Here is a 19,922-nt window from a genome sequence, read left to right as displayed (position 1 = left end):
CTCTTGCCATTTTCTTTCTTTCACTTAATTCATTTGGGTTTGTATCTTGGGATTTCTTTGGTCTGTCTAGCTCAGATCTCCTATGGCTTTAGCCACACACCTTCTAAAGCTGTTGGCTTGCTAGTTGATATTAGAAGATGCTTTCTGGATTCTTGAAACGTTACTGCAGTTTCAACATGCAGGAAGCTGCAAGGTTTGAAAACGGCTAAGGATTTGCATATTGCCACACAAGCAGTTACACTGATCTGAATTTGAGGAACGCTGTTCAAAATTCTGAACGTGGCATGGCAGAGGGGAAGAGTGGACTGTCTGGCTATCATTTGCTACACTGTTCCACCTACCGTAGTAGAATGGGTAGGATTTCAAGAGGGCTCCAATATATCAGAGTGTCCTTCATGCTTTTTGCTGTTGTTTTGTAGAAAGATACTGATACTAAAACTCCCATCAGCAGAATGGAGAGTAAAGTAGTCAAATGTCTCCGAAGCAGTAGTCCTAAACTCTGGTTCCTAAATGTCTCTCTTCTGTCTCTCTAGTCTGGGTAACACAGTTACAGATGCTGCTTTTGCCATTGTCAGCAGCAAACATAATTTTCTCAGGGTAAGTAGAAAGGCTAATTGATAAGCATTAGTTTGTGTTTTATCCACAAAGTAAGCTGATAACTTCAAGGCTGGTACTAAAGTCTTTTGGTCATGTCACCCCCAAGTTCTGTCCATTGGAAGTAGTAGTGACAGAAGCTGTATTATGGCTTGTTTCACTTGAGTTAGGGGAAAAAAAGCACACCTAGAAATGAGAACAAAGTTTATTCTTCATGCCTCTATGGCCCTGGCAACCCTTGTATTGAAAAACTCATGCTTAACTAGCACAAGGTGTGGTTTCCTACACCAGTACTTGCAGACCACAGAGCTGTGGCTGCTAAAGTTATTTGTTGTATTTCCCAACTGCAAAGAGTTAAATGACATAACCACAGACCCCAAATGGAAATAAAACAGTGATTGTAAAGTTAAGAGTGGAATGGTTAGGTGCCTAATTTATCCAGTGTGGGAGTGCTGTTGACTCTTTATGAAAGTGGCAGGGAAGAATGCTGTTAATTCGTTGGTGTGACTCTGCTGTCACTATGTCTCCTGAGGAGGCCTTGGTTTCTTAGAAGTTACGTTAGTTTCTGCTTAGCTTAGTGTATGGCCTATAAGTTTTCTTTCTCTGGCAGACCTTTGCCTGGAATCTTTCCCCAGTTTGAACAAGTACAGCTTATGGCCTCCTTGATTAATATTACTGTTTAAAAATTATTTATTTTTGTATGCAAGCAGTTGGAAAGCCTTTATCCAAATGTAGTTATTGTTCCCATGGGCTTATCAGTTAGGGCCACATCCTGCCTTTCAGAAGACACTTATGTACCAGAGTTACGTATTCTGTGGGTGTCGTAACAGTATTAGGTTTTCTCTCAAACAAAATTACATCCTTACATTGAAGCCCTGGTACAAGTATCTGACTAGAAAGGGAGTAGAAGAATTATAGCATAATTGTAGCAATTTTTAAAATAGCATAGTGTGTTTTATGCAGGGAAGAATGCTTGCCTTAAAATTTGTCATGTCTCCTGTTGTTAACTCGCACATAGACAGTCTTCATTGGCTAGCTGATATATGGGACTGATGAATTATTCCTTGTACAACTGAGATGAATTTACTGAGGCAAGATACAGCTTTCTGTTGTAGAAACATCCTTCTATTGTAGAATGGCAGTAGCATTATGTATTACTTTTAGATAATACAAGCCTTTCTAGGAAGTGAAATTTAGAACAAAAGGCTTTGTATAGAATTAGTCCAAATGTTGCAATTCAGAACGGAAAATTGCAGTCACTTTTAAGAACCCCTTCCAGGCTGGGAGGAGGTAATACTTCTGACTGTTATGTTGTAATCCAAGAGTATGAATTAATACGTTGCTCTTACAGTGTGGCAGTTATTCTATGATGAACTTAAAATATTTCACCCTTTAGCAGAAAAACAAGCATCAAGATCTTGTCATTTTAGAAACAAATAACCAACAGCTGAAAGACAGTAATACTATGTTCTTGTTCTTGCAGGTCCCATGGTGTTGTAAGGCCTGCAACCTGTAATGGAGAAGATTTCTACCATTGATTTGACTGTTTCACGGTTGTTTTCATCCTCTCTGAATCACATGCTGATAAGTACCATAGCCTAGTTAGTTACGCTACTTATTTTTCTCCCTCCAAATACTATGTGGCTATCTCATGTTAGGCTGAAACCAGCTTTAACTGAAGGGTGGAGAACCTCTGGATAGGGAGGATCCCCAACTTTCTGGGGCTATGCCAGTGCCTCCTCCCATGATCTGGGTTACATCTGGCAGCGTGACCACAGCTATGGGGTGGGATGTGTGTCAATTTGCCACTGGGAGTGCCTGTAGTTTGGTCCCTTGGTGGATACGCTTTTGGTCATGTCATGTGATTAACTGGAGCAAAAAGCTAGATGGGTTGTTCTGGTTAGCTACTGAAGACTTCCTACTCCTGCTTTAGTGTTGGTTATCTATTCCATAACAGGAACCTATTTATCACAACTCTTGAGGAGAATTCCATTGCGCTGGTTAATTTGGAAAGGTAGAGAAAAAAAAATCCATTGTCCTCTAATGTTGAGCAAAACTCAAATTCCAGAATAAAGATGAGTTACCAGTGTAACTGCAACTATTCATGTTGCAGTGGTAGATACTCCAGCTCCCTTTTCTGTTAGGTACTGCACAGTTCTGACACAGAACAAGAGAGCTCTTTGTCTGTGAAAGTTTGTAAGTCTAAGACTATCCTGTACTATCTCTTACATTCTGCCTATCCTTTCTTTGGGAATGTATCTAGCTGGCTTTCTGCTGCAGATATCAGAGTAAGGTATTGATTGTTAAAATTATTTTTAAAATATTTTTTTCTCTCTCTGTATGCAGTAAGTGAAAGAAAAATAACATGCACTGTGAATTTAGAGTTGGAAAAGAGAAGGGAAAATATGTTGTCATAATACAGAATTTTATTTACCCCACCTGTCTGGAGTTTAGTTGTTTTTCCTTGCTACTTTTCCATGGCATTTTCCATGGGCCATGTGCTGAAGACCAAATCTTCCAGTGAAAATGTAGCAAGAGCATTTATGGTCTGGAAGCCATTTCTCCATCCTTTCTAGACTCCACAGCATGAAGCACACTTTTGTCCACTGTTTCATCTAGTTATGCTGTCAGGAAATAGGCATGTTTGTGGACAGCTATAGAACAGTGCTGAAAATATTTATAGTTATGGAAGTTGAAAATAAAACACACAAAAAATACTGTACCTATGTGCTTGCTGGAGCAATGATTATATTGGATGTTTGTCTGTTTCCTCACACTGAAAAAAGGATCAGTATTTATCAAAAAGTATTGTTGGTGTCCTTGCTGGACCCTGACATTATCTTGTTCCTGAAAAACTTGCTGAGGAAATTTAAATGTTACAAGAATGGGAGGATATGGTTTCAAGTTCTGCTCCATCCTGGGTTGTTTTGGATCCTGGCCATCAGGAAACATTTTGTCTACTTCAGAGATGAAACACTTTCTCTTCAGTAGTAGTGTTACGAGCAAGATGCGTAAATAATCTGTGGCAAGGGGTGACTTTATTACAGAAAGGGAAATCTTCCCAACTTTTCCTTTTTTGGATGAAATTTTTAAAAGAGATTTCTACAAAAGATGTGCTGGAGGGAATTTGCATGTTTGTATTGATCTATGTAAACTCTAGTTAAATATAAGAGTAGCTTAGATGTTGTTTTACTGTGTCACCCTTTGTACCGCTCTGTGTCAGTTCATACGCGTTTAATACTGCATTGCAAATATTTTTTCTCACTTCCAAAAATATTCATAAAAATAAGGCTGGGTGAGAATATTTGAAAGAGCTTTGTTTATAGTTTTCCTGCCTTTGCTGAGCTGTGTCTAGAAAATGGAAATACAGGCTCTTACCTACTACAGATGAATGCAAGCTCTTTCAAAAGAAATTACATATCCTGGAGTAGGAGAACTCACAGATCAATATAGCATTTTGTCACATAGCTTATGCTTCTGGACTCACTCCCACATCCTCCATATTCTATACCCTCCACCACTAAAAATGTAATGTATGTAAAGTAAAAGCTTTCATCAGTCTATCTGAAAGCAGTCTGCAATTGTTCCTTGTTTCACAAAACCACAGTTAGGTAATGTCCATTTTGCAGACTGGTGAAATGAAGCCAAGACAAATTGGTTTCCCTAAACAAACTGTCTGTTGTAAAAGTGTTATCAAACTCTTTCCATGACAAAGAATTTAATCTAAGAAATGATGCAGGTTCAGTTACCAGATGGCTGAAAGGCCTGTCTTGCAACAAAACCTTTTCATCCATCCTTCTCCAGCATGTCAGAGCCTCTCCCAAAAACTTCTTGTGCGAAGGGACATGTAGAGCCTCTGGGAATCCTCCCAAAGGGTCATCCTTCCCCAGCCCACCCAACAAAGTCTTCATGTGGAGTGGAAGTGCTACACTTGCAGAGATGCAACTAAATGCTGCTTGCCATGTTATTATCTTTATACAATTTTCTGAGGTTTTAAGGAACTTTACCAACTGAAATGACTGCACAAAACTATTTTTAGATACTCAAACACAGTATTAAGGCTTTATTATCTAGTCAAGGCAAAAGCTTTGCAGACATAGGGTCCCTCACGGTCCCTCAAATCTGGGGCAAGAACTGATGCATCAAAATAAGCTGACTTCTGTACCACTGAGGGTTAGTAGTAGAATGTAATCAAGTTATTTAATCATTTAAGGGTTTTCAAAGCTGTAAGAATATCAGCATTAGATTTTTTTTCAAATCCTTGTTTGCAACAACAGACCAAAATATTAATTTCCAGTGTTTAATGATCATAGAGGGACATACAAGTTCAGCATGGGTTTAAAAACAAACAAAAAGCAGCTTTCAATACAAGCTCTACTTCTGTCATCTCTCTGTCTGCCTTTTGCCATTAGGCAAGCCATGTATTTACCTTTTGAAGTCCTTTATTTGCAAAGGTGCTAGTCATGCTTTGTTGGTACTTTCTAATCTCCACTTAGTTGAGAGCATAATAGAACATTTGTTCTTCAGTGATGAACTCATGGTTTCTAAAGAGTTGCAGGGTCTTCAGTGTTGCTAAAGTCTGCTTTGACCCAAAATGATTAGGTGACTAAAGTGCTAGGTGGTGAAAGAAACACCTTACATGCTTATTTGAGCTTCCTTAACTGGACTGGGGGGAAAGAAACAGTAAATACAGCAGTGGAAGAACGTTACTGGTGATTACACTCCAAAAAGTTAGTGGATTCTCAGAATTGCATTATCTGAAAGAAAATTTAAAAAGTGTTAAATATTTTTAAAGTACTTTAGAGTTACAAGGAACTTTCTGGAAAAAAATATAATAGTTATGGAAGAGCCTCTGGGAAGTTGGATACCCAAATTCTGGTCTTAAGCATGTCCTGCCATGTGGCCTGGCTTTCAGAGACACAATGTACACCAGGGTTTTCTGCAAATCCCCTTTGTTGAGGGGTCAGATGGAATATTAACAAATTACATGATGATACATTCATCTAGGGAATGCTTTAGTTGTCTGTGAGATCAACCCTGTTAATTTGGGTGCAAATAGAAAAAGAGTAAAGCTTAATTTCCACTAAAATCAGATTAAAGAGGGATTCTTTAAATGCTTTCAATGTAAGCCCTCTGCAGCTGTCAAGCTGTCTGTCCATTTCCTTAGAAACCTATGGTGACTGCAAAGCTCATGAAACTGTGATGTAAGAAAAACTAGTCTTGTAGAAGTGGGGTAATTGAGAATAGGATTTTTAGCCTGACTATTCCAGACGGTGGGATTTAGAATAGCAATAATTAAAGAAGAAAACATCCCCCCACACACACTATCATGTTTCAAATCCCTCTCTCCTCCCTCCAGTGAGAGCTGTATTCATACAGGAATTCTCTAAAAGGCTGGGAATGTTTCTTATATTTGCAAGGCTGGAAAAAGTCCACTTCTGTCTTCAGAACAAGCTGTTTAAGTCTCAAGGAGAGATCAGAGATGATTGCTATGGTGCATCCTCTGCTGCTTTAGGAAAATGTAGTAGCCAGAAACTACATTTATAATACTTCTCTGCATCATAGGGACATTCTATAAGACTTTATAGCCTTTATTTAAGTTTTAGATCTCATAAAGACTGCTTGGTGTTAGAAAAATTCTGGCTTTTCTGACTGAAATCTTGTGGATTTTTCAAGTTTTTTAATATTAGGAGATGGGCATTTGACTTCATAATCTAATGAGCAGGTTAGAGTTGGACTTTTTTAATGAAGTGAAATTAAGGACAGGATTGCCTTGCTAGCAGAGTATGAACAACTAGCTCTTCACTAGGTTAGTTATTTTAATACATAGTCTTTCACAGGTGAAGGATCCAGCTAGGTACCTGTAGGGGATGCCAAAACATTGCAGGTGGATTCATCCATTGATTCATCCATTGATTTTGAAGTTCTGAGAGTCACTAAACCACTCTATACTTTCACCACACACATGCATAAATGTAAATAACTTGCTGCACTGTGGCAAATTAGGTATGGTATCACAGACAGAATTAGCTGATGACATCATACTGAAGTGCCATGCCCTCATCTGTGTCCTCTTCCATATCCTTCAGCTGCTGAAGTCTTTTTCTTAAGCAAAGAACCATTGCCATTTAAAATGTAGTAACATGTTTACATTTGGAAAATAAATACTTTTCTTAACATGAATACTCTGTTTGCAAATGCTTCAATACTGCCTAATTAGGCTTCTAACTAGGATGAGTGCTGTATTTTTCTATAGCTTGCTGTGTCACTCCTTCATGGCAGAAGGATGACTGTGAATCCAAAGGTTTGCTGACAGGTGATTTCTCAGACACCTTGGAAGATGAGAAGTGACATTCCCAATGTGTTCTGCACACCAACACTTGGGTCCATAAACCAAATCCTGATGGAGTTCTTGATACATTTGGTAGAATTATACTGATGAATGAGGAGTACCCACAAAGACAGAATTCATAATGTGGCTAAAACTCTACAGAATGCTGTTCGCTGTCCTCCTCCTTGGAGTTTCTCAGTGAGCAGTGCATTCAGGAACACACACTGCTCTTTTTCTCCCATGCATACAAGCTGTGCACCAAGTTGTTTAAGTGAGTTGTGACCCATATTAATGCTGTTGGCTTCTTTCCAGTGGGGGCTGGCTGGAGAGTATTTCCATTGGTTTGCAATTCTTAAAGAACTGTGAAATTGATAAACATAAGAGTCATTACAAGAAGCTTTATGCAATTGCCTAGTGTCTCAAAGGAAGTATCAGATTTTGTTGGTGAGGACTTACATCTTCCTTGGAGCTGCAGGAATTTGAGCATCTGGGTGAAGACCCTGTAGCCTCCTTGCTAGCAGCCTGCCAGCAAGAGATCACAGTGGAATTCTCTTCTTCTAGGATCTGTACTGGTAGTCCTGGTTTTATTTTGCTTGTTTTATTTTAATTCTTTGATACAGGATAATTCAAGTGAGTAGTCAATATGAGGTTTTATCATCCTCTCCCTTTGGATGTCTGATTAAGCGTGACTCGCTGTGATTGGGCTTTTAAATACCAGAAGTCTTCCCAATTATCTCAATTACCTTTAGCCAAGGAATGATTGCTATTTCCACGTACACATCCTGTTGCCCGCAGTTTCTCCCTCAGGTTTTTCTGGCATCACTCTGCCATTAATAGCCTGTACCAAAGCATACTGTAAAACTCTCCCACAGTACCTCCTGAGTATGCTGCAGCACTGCCAAGAATTTCTATGTGCGTTTTCTAACTCTTTGATTTCCATTCAATTTTAGGAATGTTCAGAAGCTTCATTTAAAGCCTTCAAATGATGGAAACCATGCATATCACAGAGAAAACATACTGTCAAAAAGGATTTCTTACATTTTTTTTTCCCTCTGATTAAATAAAATATCTGAAAAAGGAAGTTACATGAGAAAGTAAATTAAAAGTTATAACAGAGTTCTTCAGTTCCCTGTTCTAATAGCTTTGCTGGACATAATTTATTTGGAAAAAAATAGAAGTAAATATGAAGAATTTTCAACGACTTTAATGTATGCCCTGTCATGACACTTTGTAGAGAATGTTGTCTAAATTGTGTGAGACATATCTAAGTTTGGTACCAAGATCTGTAGCAGTATTTTGGCTTCTAGTGCCTAAAATCCCTTTAACTGAAACAGGACCTGGGGCCTAAGAGTTAACCCAAAAGAAGATTTCACTTGCACTTGGAACTATCAGCAGTGTTTTTTTTATTGCAGAGGACAATTTTCTTCTTATGTTGGAGCCTTAAATAAGTAACTCATATATAGTCAGCCTAAACTAATGTACAGATTTTGAGAGCCCTATGCAGACGTTACACATGCCAAAAACATGCAAGCTGCTGCATAAGTGAAATAAAAGCACAACTGTGCTGTTTTTCTCCTTCATTCATTAATAACATAGATATTCCCTTTTTCCCTGAAAGAAACCCATAATGAAGTATTAATATCATCCAACTCTGGAATAAACATCTGCAGATGTTCCAATAGCCACTTGAGCTTGAATAAACACTCAGAACTAGAAAAATGAGTGATAAAGTTCAACATTTCCAAGAAAATGCATTATGAGAGTAACCTAGGAAATTAAAATGAGTTTTCCAAAGGTGTATTTTTGAAGAAGTGATACAATCCTTTGCTTTCTTTAGGAGCAAAAAAAGAACCTGTCTCCCTCTGCTGGTTTTCAGAAGAAAACAAAAAAAAAGTTTAGAGAGACTGAAAAATCCTAGCTGCAATGTTGATGCATATGACTAGATATTTAAGACACAGGCTTTAAAACAGGTTGCCTTTAAATACATAGGAGTCACTTTGAGGGCACCTGAACAACTTGGCTGAGGACTGGTAGATTTTTGCAGTATTTATTCTGTTTAAGCTAATAGTGTCTCAGTATATTTAACATGATTTCTTCATATGTACATTTTTAAAGGAAGTACAGCCTAAGATAAATTTAAACCATTGAGTCTTTAATTCATACCTCACTGAATCTTGTAGCTATCTTCAAGAGCACCTAATACTGAAGCTGTAAATGTGGATGCATAATTTTCTTTTTTCCTAACAATTTCTCATTCCTTCCAAATAGTTTAAAGGCAAATAACAATTCCAGTAGTTAAATTAAGGCATTCATGTGTTAAATTTGGAGGTCTTACGTAAATGTGTTTCAGGCTGAGAAGAAAATCAAGGCAATTTTATTTTTAAAATGATTTTTTTGGTTCTTGTTTTGGTTTTTTGTTTGTTTTGGGTGTTTTTCTTTTTACTTCCCATGTCTTATCTTTACCAAAACACTTTTGTTATGCTTTGTTACATGTAGCTGTGCTTTTGATGTGGGTATAAATCAAGCTTCCTTGTACCCCGAGTACGATTTTAAAAGGCATCTGCCAGCTGCAGTTTGTCATACTGCCAGTTAATACCAGCATCAGTACAATTAGTTACACAAGTTGATTAGAATTTTTGCATATGGTGTGTTGGAATCCTTTGGTGAAGTTTGAGTGTTGGAGTAGTGAGCAGTGTGCACTTTCTCCAAATATTTGACGAAATTCTCTGATGCCTGTAGTCTGCAATGCCAATTTTTAATAAACATGTTATTTAGTCAAATTGTATAGGTTTATACTGCTTGTCTATCTGCAACACACTTGCTGGTTTTTTCCTGCAAGACACAGCTCCCAAGTGTCTGCTGAAAACTCTCAGAGTGTATCACAAGACAAAAGACATAGTAGCAGGGTAGTGAGACTGCTGAGACACACACCTTGTGCATTGTGTTCTCATGGCCATATGAATAACTTCCTGTATAAGAAATGCTTTAAAGCTGACGTCATGTTTTCATGAAGGAATGTGTAACTGGTAATTATCTATTCATGAGCACGTCTGCAGGCTATGTCATTGTTCCCTTCACTGACTCAACTGTCTAGGGGATGGTATCATTTTGCCTAGAAGCTGGACTTCCAATGCCAAGCAGTTTCTCTTGAAGCAGGATTGTTTGGGTTGCCCAGCTATGGAAAATGCTACATGGCATCTGCTATACAAATGTTGTTCCTAAAACTGGCTGGTACTGCTTCTGGAGTGCACCTGATAATTCATATATACATTATGTGAATGTAGCTGAGATAAAATGAAAGCAGAGGCAAAAGTACTGGTGTTGAAGCTGCTCTTCAGTGTAAGAGGTGAAAGCAAAGGAAGGAACAGCCTATTCAGTGTGATGAAAGGAAATCAGTACCTATTTAACATATACCTTTAGAATGTTTTGCAAAAATTAGTGCTAAAAAAGATGAGCTTAAATTATTAAAATAATTGCAGAATAGCAGGATGATTTTCTAAGAAGAAGGAAATCTTTTCTGAGGAAAGGCACAGAAGGTTCTTACAGTTATCGTGGTACTAGTACACAGGCTTGATAATAGTTTAAAATTTTGCACTCATCTGTAGATTCCTTTCCTATCTCAACTTTTATGACTCGTATTTGACCTGATGATGTGATGGAGGTTGGTCAGTCATAAACAGTCATAAACAGTCATGATCTTGTTGAAATTACTGGATGTGGTAGCTGCCTTTTATTTAGGCTAAGAAAATTAGTGCTCCTTTAATTTGTGATGGTTGAAACATAGACAAATGGTTGTCCCAGGACTATACCCTGTGGCTGGTGACATGGAGGTATAATCCAGAGCAGTTTAATGTGACCCACGTGTAAAGGGGAAAGCAGCACAAACAACATAGGAACTATTTTACACCAGGAGATCTATTAGGATCCCTCAAAGAAAGGCACTCAGCTTCTGTAAAGTATTACTTAAACTGCTGTTCATTAGATCCAGCACTATAAGCAAGAAAGGATAGCAGAGATAATCCTATACCCCTCTGGATGCTGGGACCCCTCAGCTGTGCCAGCATCAAACCAGAACAGCATGCTCTGCAGACCCCATCCATAGAAAAGGGTTTCCCATGTCAGTCATTATAGAGGTTTCTTAAAAGAGAACAATTGTGTCTGTGATTTCTGCTGCCAAGTAGAAAGTGTTCATGTGGGAACCTATTGCTGCATTTGTAGATAAAGGCAAGGCCATGGAGGTGGTTTAATCACTGGTACTGAGTGGGAGCTGCCTGAAGGCTCCTGGTACAAGGAGTCACAAAGCTTGTATTGTGGCCAAGGGATATGCACAGGACAACAAAGGTCTGAAGGCTAGGCTGGCAGACAGCATAGCACACACCTCCCTGTAACTGTTATTCCATCACTAAGTCCTCCATGCATAGGGGGCTTCTGGCCAGAGTCACTACAGGAGCCCAACAGATGAAGTGGCTGTGAGGCGTGACTGCCAGGAGAAAAAATACAAGGTTTGTTTGGACAGGAGGTATGGAGAGAAACCTGGGCCCTGAGAACAAAGGAGATGTTTCCTACTGATGCTCCATTCTGTGTTGAAACTTAGAGCAGAATTGTCTTCTTGATTGTCAGTACTGGAATGGTGTTAGAAAGGATTGATTTCTTAATAACTGACAGCCTGATGAATTCTTGATTGCTTAGATCACCAGAGTAGTAAGGACTTGGCTAATTGATTTAACTTGTGTAATGAAGTCATGCCTATGCTCTACATCCCATGATGCTTACAGGAATAGAGTTTGTGTCAGCCTTCCAAGTCTCCATTTGACTCTTGTTGAAGTCATCTATAAGGGCTCTAATTGACCTTAATGGTGCTAAACCAAGATTTACCCAACTGAAAATGTTTAGATGCTAAAATGGTGGGGGTTGCATAGAACCACACAGAAAAGGTCACTGCCAGCCATGCATTTATGACCTTTTTATTAATTCATTTATACTGCAACTTCTGTAATTTCTTCATGTGTCAGACTTACTGTTTTGTTTTTAACTTTGGTGTGCTAAAAGTGCCTAATAAAATACTGATAGGTATTAAACTGCATTGTTTCATAATTTGAAGTAGCAGCCTTTGAATGGACAGCATATATCCTCTCTGGAATTCTTTTGTGTCAGTGTTAAAACTGGCATTGTTACTTTTCAATAGCCATTACAACTTTTAATTTGATCTTATTAAAGGCCCATTGTCTAAACTTTGTCTAAAACCCCATATGCAATAGTTTTGAGCATAGTCAAGGCATTATATTCTTTTGGAGCAATTGTGAAGGTCAAACCAAAATATTGTTTTGAAACGTGTTGGTATGTCAGGAAGGTGGGAGCGGACAACAGGGATCAGCCGGGGCCAGCCAAGCCATTTCTGAAGTTAAATTAAGCAAAGTTCTGTTCAGTAGAACGTGTTGTTCCAAACTCCTGGAATCACCAGCTGCCAAATGACGTATTTCTTTCTACAACTAAACCCCAAGTGCCACGGAGCACCCTCGCTCCACAAGGGTCACTTTCTCGGCCTCGTCTCTCTGGTGTCCCTGTCCCGTCCGGGCACAGTAGTGCCCGACCCCCTGCCCCGCGACGGAGGAAGTTCGTGGTGTCCGGACTCAGCCGCGGCCTCCTGGCCAGACACTGTTGGTGCGTCGTGCGAATCTGCAGCCGTACCGAGCATTCCTCGGCAGATCGGGCGATAAGGGCAGGAAGTGACGGAGAGTCACCTCAGAGCCACCCAGCCCCCAGCAGCCTGGCAGAAGGGGGCTCCTCCAGCAGGCACCGCTGCTGCAGTTACAGTCGGACCTCACCGGCCGCGCGGCCCATTTCCCCGCCGCTGGCCGGGCTCCGTAGCGTGCGGTCAGCACCACGCAAGCGACACGGGAAACACGTGATGTGGAGACCAGGCGGGCACCGCGGACCAGGGTTCAAGCGCAGCGCAGCGGCCGGGCCGGGCCGTGCCCTGCCCCGCCCCTCCACTCCGCCCCGCCCCGCCCCTCTCCTGAGGGCCGCGCCCCGCCCCCTGCCCCGCGGAGCGCTGCGGGTCGGGGCCGGAAGTGAGCGCACGGCGGTGGCTGGGCGGCGCGGGGCAGCTTACAGCCTGGCGCGCTCGCGGCGGCTGGAGGGACGTGAAGGGAAATGGCCGTTGCCGCGGGGTGGCGGCGCTCTGAGGTAGGCGCAGGGAGCCTCGGGGACCCCTGCCGCTGGATGTCGGGACGAGGCTGGGGCTCTGCTCCCTGTTCCGGTCCCGTTCCTCCCCGTCGGTGTCAGCTTGCTCCTCGCCTCCCTTGTCCCGCTTCACCTTTTCTTTCCTCGAGGGTCGCTGCGATGCGACCCTGGGCCTCCGGGCGCTCCCCGCTGCCGCTTCTGCCTCGGCGCGGCTCCGGACTCGGGCACGGCCGATGTCCCCAGCGCTGCCGGGGTGGCACCTGCGATTGGTGGGGCCCGGGGCTCGGGCCGCGGTGGCGGGTGAGCAGCGGGGCCGGGGCCAGTGCTGTCCTCAGAGCTCGTCCCCGCCGCTTCGTGCCTGTTCAGGCTCCTGCAAGCCAGGAGCGGCGGCGAAGGCGCTGTCTGCTGAAAGTCCTCGGTCGCCAGCTGCTCCGTGTGAAGCGCTGGAGTGGTGCCGTTTCGCACACAGAGCGGTAACGCCGAGGCGTCCTCAGGAGCCGCCTGCGCATCACGGCATTCTGGGCTTCCGAGGGGCTTGTTGTACCCGGGGTGGTAGGGACCTGCCACCGGGAGCTGAGCAGGAAGCGCCTGAGAAGGGTCCGGCTGTCTGATAACTCGTCCTGTGAAGGGGGGCCTTGGCTGTCGCTGCAAGGGTTACTTTTCCTGTTGGCAGACTGATCCGTAAACGGCTCTGCTGTTTCCTCGGGGACCTCTTCAGATATTAGCAGTGATACGTGAAAGTGTGGAACTGTCTTGCAGTTCACAACTTGATCAAGATGATTATTCAGCATCAAAACAATAAAAATGTGAACATGCATCTTTGCTTAGAACAAGTTAATCTCCCACTAACAGCTCTGCTGTTGCTGGAGAAAGGGACTGTGGTGGTGAGCTGCAGTCCCAGAAAGAACTTGGAAGAAAAGAAATATCTGAAGCTTTTCCTCCTCACCATGTTACTTATTACAAAAGTGATCCTAGAGTGTAGCACAGTAAAGTTGATTTGGGGAAGGGGAAAGGTACAGAGTTTTTAAATAACAACTTTGTGTGTTCAGTTTGAGTCCCTTTCCAAAGGGAACTGAAAAGACAAAATGTGTAAGTTTGTGAAAGATGTTGTGCAATACCTACTTAGAATACAGTTTTCAAGAATAATAGTAACGGATGATTTATGAAGAATCCAAAAGGGAAGCAGAAATGGGGGAGGGGGAATAAAATCTGGCAGGCAAAAGCATTTTGTTAATTGGTTTTATCAGTTTTTCAGGCAGTTGTGTCCTTCATTCCCCCAACCCTGAGACTGGGCCTGGAAAAAACTTCCTTTATGCATCTGGGAGGAGGAGGAGTTGCTTAAGTTGTGCTTGTTTACTGCATTTTGTGGGAGGGGAAGGAAGGGACTCTAATGCCCACCTATTTTGTTGTTGTTTTTTTAAACCAAAAGCAAGATAAAGCAAAACAAATGGCCAGTGAAAGAAAACTGCATAAAAGATAAAAGCAGTGACAGAAAGCACAGGGAGATGTAGCAAATACTTGTAGTTAAATGTCCTTTTGCTGAGAAAATAAACAACCCACAAACCAAACAAGCTATAAATCATTTAGCATCCTGTCTTTGTAAATGTTGTGCTTTATTTGAATAGTCTTTTGCATAAAGATGTTTTTTCTTTAAAAAAATACATGGGAAGTCTCAGAGGTTTAGAGTTTTGATTGATTTAATAAAATATAATTATCCTATTTAATCCAATGTAATAGTAATTGTGGTTTAAACACTTGAGGTGCCTCTTTCCTTTTGAGGTATTATTGTCATAATTAAGAACTCACATAATGGTTCCTCAGTACAGATAAATATATAATAATATATAATATATATATATAAGTATATAAATTGAAGATTAATATTTTTTTAGTAGTTCTCTGTGCAGCAACAAAGAAAGGTGAATGCCTTAAATGGAAAATGGAAAAAAAAAACCCTTTTCTGAATTTGTATTCATCAGTTTCTTACTTGTTAAACTAAGTTAACTTGAAACTGCCAATATTTCTTACTCAGTGCTGCTATTAAATCTGCTATCTCTATTCTAAGTAGAAGAAGTGGATGTGTAATTACTTACCAGAATCAGAGGTCGTTTTTTATCAGTAGTGGTCACTAACATCAGTCATCTAATACAGCATTCATCCAGCCCCTTTGTGCTTGTAAAGGTTGCTGTGATGTCAGTTGTTGCAGAAGAATACAGAAGTTGTTTCCAGACCGCACAAGTGAAGGAGGAAATGTTTCAGAGCATGCTGGTAATGCTGAACCTCACTTAATCTGTAAAAGATTTAGAATAAAATATTTTCCTCGAAGCTCATATTAAAAATTATATGAGAAATATTACTTTGATCTATACTGTTGTAGAAATACAGCCTGAAATTATTTACCTGGAGTATGTTTAGTTTGGTCCAAGTGGGATAACTTTAGAGTGCTTTCATTGAAGAAGTACAGAGAGAAGCTATGTCTGCATATTTCACGTAACTAGTAATTTTCCCCTGTGTGTGGCATTAAATCTACACGCAAACCATCACTTAAACCCAACCATAACTGGAAGCTTTCAGTGTGTAGTGTGTGAGGATCTCATGGTTTTGTGTTAAGAGTATGTCACTAGTGCAGATCTGCTGGTTGGTTACTGCATGATGACCTAGGTGAAATAATTTTTAAGTGTTTGTAGCTTGTAGTTTCAGTATTGTAGTTGATGTTAGTTGCTAGAGGAGATACATGGAGAACAGGTCATTGATAACTGATACAATCTGCTACTTGGATTGTAGTCAAAGCAGAAAAGCGGAGTGGTGACAACGTTGAGTTAGAGGGTGAGTGCTGAAGTGAGTTCAGCATGCAGTTGGATAAATTCCTTGGGGGACCAAATGCTTTGGGGTCTTAACATTAGAGAAGTTACCTCAGGATTGAGGAAGTACTTGAGTGGCAAATTAGTGGAGGCCAGAAGAGTATTTTGAGGAAGTGTCATTATGAGCTATCCTTGGGTTAGTTTTGTTCCATTTGCATTTCTGAAGGCGCCCTTAAAGACAAGAATGAGATGAACCTTTGATCTGATTGAATAGAGCCATGCTGCTCAGTTATCTACCAGTGCTGTGTTCAAGTGAAGTAATCATGGAATCATTGATACATCTAATCAGCATTTAATAGTCTAATGCATAAAGCAAAAAGGTAATCACTGAATTATTAATACATCTAATCAGCATTGAGTTTTGTCTAATGTATAAAGCAAAAAGGTATGTGAGCAGCGCATTTGTTCTTTCAATTAGTAATCAACAGTTCATAAGTACTAGCTTTGTGACTAAGAAGCATCTGCTGGTTATAACTGAAACTGTGCAAGTTTCCTGCCTGAGGGGAAACTCATCTGCCGAAGCAAGTGGTAGAAATAATTTGGCTACTGCATCAGAATTGAGTTTGGTTAGGCTGGTAGGTTGATACTGATACAGTGATACAGAGTTAAACCTCTGACAGAGTGGGGTGACCTGCCTGTTTCTCCCTATGCTGCTAAGGGTTGTGATTATGTTTTGTTGAAGGTGTATACTAGCACTGCTGCACAGGACTGAGAATAGCATCTCTGTGGGGGAGACTTGTTTTCATCTCCCTATGTTAATAGCCCCTGTCCATTGCATCATGAACTTCCTGTATTTTGCTGTGTTTTGAATGCTCTGTAACATTAGGAGGGTATTTGCAGGGGTTATTTCAGGTATATAAGCAAACTTGGGGTTTTACTATTGTCCTCTGTTTATACTGAATGATATAAAACTATATGGGAAATGTTCAGGCATTGCTGGGTGATTAAGACAGATAGCACAAAAGTTTCTTTTCTCTGTCCTCTCCACAATTTATTCACTTTCTATGTTTTTGATCAAATTGGATATGCAGTTGAAAATGTTGTCCATCTTCTGCTTAATAATAGTGTTTGAGTTAGTGGAAGTACTAGTACTAGACAGGTAATTTGTGACTGTGGTCAGGCCTGCACTGTATGATATCACTTTGTGATATTGCCGCCTGGGTGAAGCCCTGAGCACCCTCGTCACCTTTTCACAGGTGCTTTGAGGAGGTAAAGGAACTAGATATCTCCTGAAGCTCCTTCCAGTCTTAATTCTTCCAGTAGAGTAATATTCCAGAACAATATTATTTTGCAGATCATGGGTTACTGTGCAGATTATTCAGATGGGCACAATGACATGGCCTCAAACCCTACAACGGTAGCTGATGTTGATTCTGGGTGGAATATTTTGTTTTGCGTGAGTTGGTTTCAAGCTGCTTTTGAATTAAAGGGTTGGTGGAAAAGAGTGTGAATCATGAGGTGACATGGAGAAAAGCACAACTTTAGAGGTGGCTGGAAAGCAAGAGAACCAGTTAAAATTTTCAGAAGCAAACTTCTGAAACCCAAGGGGTGGATATGAAAGCATTATTCTGCAAGGAGAAACATTGCAACAGAGCTAAAATTCTTAGCCTTTGTCAAACAATGCTAGTAAAAGGCTTGGCTGTAAGGCACGGAAAATAAAAATCTTGGCCAAGTGCATCAGAATGAAACAGCCTGGGATGCCATCAGTTTCATTATTGTTGTTTTTCATTCTGGTATCTGCATCCAGAAAACACTGGGCAGGAATAGATAACAGGTATGCTATTAGAGAACAACACAGGGAGGAACAGAGATGCAAAAGTAGGTGAGTAGTTCTCCAACTGGTGAGATCAGTGTCAAGCTTGCTTTTGATTTGTGTTTTCAGCTGACTGTGCTTTAAGGACTCCTTGCTATGATTCAGGCATTTGTAAAGATTATCCTGGTAATAAATCCACGGTGCTCAATAATATGAGCTCATGCTACTGTTTTCATCTATCTGTGACGCTCAGAGGTCTTGGTGGTGCTGGCTTTTTTTATGGAATTTAACAAAGACCCCTGTCTTAGACTTAAATGAAAGCATGATTTGAGGGGAGGAGTATTACAACAAAGATATGCTGAAGAAGCTTGCGAACATATTGTACCAAGTCTGCACATAGCCACATACACTGGCAGAGCGGCTTGCAGTGACTAATGTGCGAACCACTGGTTCAAGGACGGGAAGAGTACTTTATGGCAATAGAAAACATACGATCTGTAGGTAGCTGTAGCTGCCTCCACTGAAGATTTGACTGGAACATCATGATGGATGATGATGCTTCCACCCTTTGTCTATCTTGGAACACAGATTAAAAAAGAACCAAAAAACCAAGATTCTACAGTTACAAAGTAAGCCGTATCTGCACAGTGTCCTGAATGAAAATTGATTTAAGAAGAGTCATCTTGATAAGCACTGAAACAGCCAAGGCTGGATTTTTTTGGAAGAGATTTGTTGCCAGTATTGAAGGACCGGAAAATAAGATTTCAACATCAGAGGTTTGGTGATAAAATTTCACTTTTTAGATGTAAATGAAATTTCAAAATCAAAGTTAAAGAGATTTAGTTACTGGGCTCAGTACAGTCGCTTAGGTATCTATGAGCTGAATGATTTGAGCAAAACAGAAATGGTTCACAGTTTGTGTCCAGTTAAAAATTGCACCTGTTTTTAAGCTACTGAAATTGTCTTTATAGATTTTGCAGATACAACCAAAAGGAAAATGGAATCAATCTTCCTGTTAGCTCCATTAATTCTGCCTGTTAAGGGGCACTTTCTGATTTTGCTGAAATGACCGGATTAAAGAAGCTACTAATTTTCTAGTGGAAAGATAGCATGGTAAAACTATATGTCTGAAACACCATCCTTTCAGGACTATGTACACATTGTTGTAAAACTTCCAGTTTAGACCTAGCAGTATTTCAAAAAACTAAGGAACGTAATCATGATGTGACATCTTGAAGTACCTGTTCAGTTGTTCCTTCGTAGCAATCTGAATACATCTGGCAGAGAGGGCTTTTGAACATCAAACTTCTTGTATTTCTTCTTACTAAGCAGTTTTCCTGCTGTGGGCAAACGTCTTGCTATAAATTCCTTTCCAGATGATTGGTACTTTCCATAGTATATTACTGCTGCTTTATTTTGCTAAGTTTTCCCGTAAATCTACAACCATCTCTGGTATGCAGGCAAGATTTTTTTTTGTTTCTTAAAGTATCATTCAGTGTTAGGCAAATGCATCCAAACAATCTTTTGATTAATGGGAAAATAACCATGGAGTTATTGTGAAAAATTACACTTGTTTTGAGGAAGCTCTGGGCTGTACTTTATAAGGAATGCAGGAAATGATCTGACTTGTTATCATTGCTTCTGTATTTAGTGCTTGGACTCTGGGGGATTTATGTGTGCTGATTTGTGATAACTAAAAAGTATTCCTTAAAAATGAATTACCAAATAGTATGTCCTGTTCTTGTTCAGAACAATTATAAATAGACTGTTAAAAGCCTTGAGTTTTTGAAAAGAAATTGTTGTGCAACTCAAGTAGAGAAGAATTTTAACATGCACATGAGCAGATGGAGTGATTACCTCTTCTTAAGGCAATAGGATTTATTTCCAATAGTCATCCCATGCTTAATAAGACAGGAAACTAATGTGGATTTTGAGTCTTTGTCCTGGTAGAGATGTAATATCTCGTATTGATTATTTTGAAGTTTCTTGCCCAAAACCTATAAATTCCTTATTTGAAAAAGTAGTTTGTGGTTCAGTTTTATGTATGTGCTAGATTTGTGCATAGGTAAATTTATTTATTTGTTTATTAATTATATAAGCCTCTGTAAGTGAAAATCTGGTTTGACATGAATTTCCATTCCATGCAGATGCTTTGATCTGAAGAAGATGGTCAGACAGCTCTTTATTTCTTGGGTTTTCT

The 19,922-nt window shown here is 40.3% G+C and overlaps 1 protein-coding gene across 5 annotated transcripts in view; it reads left to right on the top strand.

Annotated features, from left to right (window-relative positions):
• Positions 1-19,922, top strand: part of PIK3C2A (phosphatidylinositol-4-phosphate 3-kinase catalytic subunit type 2 alpha) — a 62,996-nt gene that overhangs the window by 1,757 nt on the left and 41,317 nt on the right. For 3 of the 5 annotated variants that reach the window (XM_068148075.1, XM_068148076.1, XM_068148079.1), the window contains one exon: positions 2,078-2,195. The gene's annotated coding sequence lies outside the window, so the exon portion shown is untranslated. Of the gene's footprint in view, positions 1-533; positions 598-2,077; positions 2,196-12,995; positions 13,112-19,922 lie in introns of those variants that run through there. The other 2 variants (XM_068148077.1, XM_068148078.1) reach the window with 2 other exon arrangements.

This window comes from Melanerpes formicivorus, unplaced genomic scaffold (assembly GCF_026170545.1).
Source record: "Melanerpes formicivorus ecotype bairdi unplaced genomic scaffold, bMelFor1.0.p_v2 SCAF_16, whole genome shotgun sequence".
NCBI lineage: Eukaryota > Metazoa > Chordata > Aves > Piciformes > Picidae > Melanerpes > Melanerpes formicivorus.
This window is presented reverse-complemented; position numbering and strand designations above follow the sequence as displayed.